General features: G+C 37.7%; 1 pseudogene; it reads left to right on the top strand.

Annotated features, from left to right (window-relative positions):
* The window catches only part of LOC105534126, a 24,007-nt pseudogene that overhangs the window by 11,812 nt on the left and 8,690 nt on the right, over nt 1-3,505 (top strand).

Here is a 3,505-nt window from a genome sequence, read left to right as displayed (position 1 = left end):
ATTTAATAATATTTAATCATACATGTTAACATTATATATATATATAAAATTTATTTTGTTGTTGGCTCATTAGGGCATATTAAGCTGCTTGTTAATACTCCTGTAAAGAAAGAATGGACAATTGTGTTCTGAATACAGCATCCCACAATGTCATCGTAGTAGAGCTTCCCAGGATAATTTCAACCATATAGCCCAAGAAAGTTAGCTCTCAAATAAAATGGTTTTTGTAAACACCCATGAAATAATGTCCTTCATTCAGGATTTTGAACAAGTTGCTCTGGCCTTTCTCACTGAATCTAAAAATTTTAAATACATTTTTCAGATTAAGATCAAATAGAGCATTCATGAGAAACTTTCTCCATGATGGTCAGTTAGAATCGATCCCACTCCTCTTCCTACCTTAGCCCCCTATTCAAGGTCTTTCCTCATTCTGCCTTGTATTAAATCTTATTTACGAGTACAGTTGAGCTTATTCATAGAGTCTATGAAGACTGGACTCTGTAAAACAGGCATCTTTAATCAATTGCACTTTTTAGCACTGTGCTTTGCACAGAGTGGACATTCAGTGCATTTGGTTTTCATAACATATTCACCTGCATTGAAGACCCACTCTCTGCCAGAAGAAACTTACACTTCAGGGACTCCTCTGAGGATGACCAAAAGAGAATCTTTGCAGAGACGTCAATGCTACCAACTCCTCTGGGTTCTCATAGGGAACTCAGGGCGATTAGGGTTCCCAGTGCTCTTGAGCATTCCCAGGGACTCTCATCAGTGAACAAACCAATAAACACGCAGGAAAAAGTATTGTCAATGTATCTGTTCATTTAAAACCTCCAGAAGAATTCTGGCATCTAATCTTTCTTAAATGAGACTGGTACCTGCTGTTTCTGCTAGGGGAGGTTTGGTGGGACTTTGGAATTCAGAGTGTTTAGGTTCATCAGAACCCATACAAATGGTTCTAATCCAGTACTCAGAATGTTATTTAGATATGAATGTTAGACCAAATTTCAACTTTCGACTAAGACATCCAGGAGGACCATGAATTCGGTTGGTATTGCAGTTCCACGATACTTTGTTTCTATTTTCAGACAGAGATGTAAGATATAAGAGACTTCTTTCCGGGAAGGTATAGTAGTATTTGCTTTCCTGACTGTAATTTAAGACGAAAACTAAAATCCTGAGAATGTAATGCTTCTTTCTGTTACATTTCACATGCAGTCGCTGCTTGACTCATCATTACTTACATAATATTTTTTTTTTGCAAGTCACTTAATGTCTGAAAACTCTCCCTTAATAGAAACTACAACAGTTGTTGAACTAAGTAACAGTTGCTACTGCATTTCATGCATTAACAGAATTTCATTTTTACATTGGCAATGAGGCTATTACTGTCTTTACATCTAACCAGATCAGATATCTAATTCTAACACGTCTTAAATGTTCTTTTTTGAGACCTCCTTTTAGACCATATGCTTTATCAATCATGATTTTTTCAGAATACAGACACCACTATAAGGAGGTCAATAGGAATCAATTCAGAATAGAAGATTTGAGATACACAATCTTTAGAATGGGGGAGTGAGGAGCAGTCATCAATAATTCCAGCTGCCTGCATTACTGAAGTGGCAGTTCTCAGAAGGACAATCAGAAGCATTAAAAGCCACATATTTGTCAATGTCTGTATGAATGCCCACAGTATTGCAAAATCAAAAAATAATGGCTTTTCCTTCTTTTCTGTCCTCTAAGTCTTATAAGAGTGCCTCTCTGTGGCATAACTTAATTATAATTACACTGGCAAGGAGTTCCAGGAACTGTATTTCCTGACTTCCTCTTCCGGAATAGGGTGGGGACAATTTAGTGTTGAAAATAGACAATGTTGTTATTTCTTTTGTACTTATTTAATTTTCATGAATAGGAAAGAGGTTCAGCTAGCTGTTTGATCACCCAGCCCTTTAATCCACGTTTCCAACTTAAGATAGGAAAGCAAGTCTTCCTTACCCTTGGAATCCCAACATTAGAGGTCCATCAGGATTTGGCTCATATTCACCTCTGGAGGTCCTTCTTCTTTATGGATCCCTGTACAGACATCTTTATTGTTTTACCAAACTACATGCATTTCTCTGATTACAATAGAAGTGTCCTTGTGGAGATTGCTTTGGCCTAGCATGAGATTTTCCCCTTTGGCCGAACTCTGCTCTCCCTTCAGTACTCATATCAGGGCTCACCCGCTATTTGAAAACTCCTCTTCACTTCTCATCCAGGCAGCTAGTTGACCCACTGACCACTGACAAAGTTCTTTGTACATATTTATGAGATACGCGGTGATGTTGTTTTGTAATTGCTAACACATCTATTTTTCCTTCTTGAATCTGAGCTTCTTTAGAAAAGAGAAGTTGTCTTATTTATCTTTGTAACTCAAACTGTCTAGCATGGAGTTTATCAAGTTGTAATTCCTCAGTAATTCCTTACTTTTTTTTTAATCTAAGGCAACTGTGTGACAACACCACTAAACCTCCAGTATTTCCAACTGTGCCATTCAGATTCACCTGTGAGACTGAGACAGGACCATTGGGAATACCTATGCATAGTTCTGTGTTCATAAGCAACGCTGGCATTTGATATTTGTAAATTAGTATTTTTTTCCTATGTCTCCTTTTAGGTTTTGTCGGCCGAATCCTTTGGAAATCAATCATTTCATGAACACTGCAATGTTCTTTATGAGCTTTCAAGAAGTCCCACCTACATCTGGAGAAAATGTCACTGTGATAGAGACAACGTTCAATAATATTCCTGTCCATGTATATGTGCCAACACTAAAGTCAGAGATACTAAGAAGGGGCTTAGTTTATATTCATGGTGGTGGTTGGTGTATGGGGGATGCTGGTATGTGCTCCATGTTAAAAATTTTAGTGTATCATATAACATACATTTTACTGAAATGTTGACTCCATCATATCAAGACATACGTGTCAGATAACAAAACACTTCAGTTGTCCAAAATTTATTTCTTTGGAGCTATGTAGATTTAAAAGAACTATTTTAAATCTCATTCTGAAAGAGGGCATAATAACTACCCGAAGCTGTAGCAAATCTCAGGTAAGAAGAGAACTTGTTTCACGAACTTAGACATTTATTATTAATTACAGATTTGATAGAAAGTTGCAGTAAAAAACAACAAAGTGAGTTGAACAGTGGATTAAATATGAAGAAATAGAAATGGTAACTCTAGTCTTTTTGTAAGCTTAAATATTAAGGAAATGAGAAAGAAGGTGTTAGATTAAAAACACAGAGCTGGCACTTTGGGAGGCCGAGGCAGGCAGATCACCAGGTCAAAAGATTCAGACCATCCTGGCTAACATGGTGAAATACCCTCTCTACTAAAAAAATACAAAAAATTAGCCGGGCGTGGTGGTAGGTGCGTGTAGTCCCAGCTACTCGGGAGGCTGAGGCAGGAGAATGGGGTGAACCCAGGAGGCAGAGCTTGCAGTGAGCTGAGATCACGTCA

This window comes from Mandrillus leucophaeus, unplaced genomic scaffold (genome assembly GCF_000951045.1).
Source record: "Mandrillus leucophaeus isolate KB7577 unplaced genomic scaffold, Mleu.le_1.0 Scaffold130, whole genome shotgun sequence".
Taxonomy (NCBI): domain Eukaryota; kingdom Metazoa; phylum Chordata; class Mammalia; order Primates; family Cercopithecidae; genus Mandrillus; species Mandrillus leucophaeus.
Note: the sequence above shows the minus strand (reverse complement) of the source record. Positions and strands in the feature narration are given on the sequence as shown.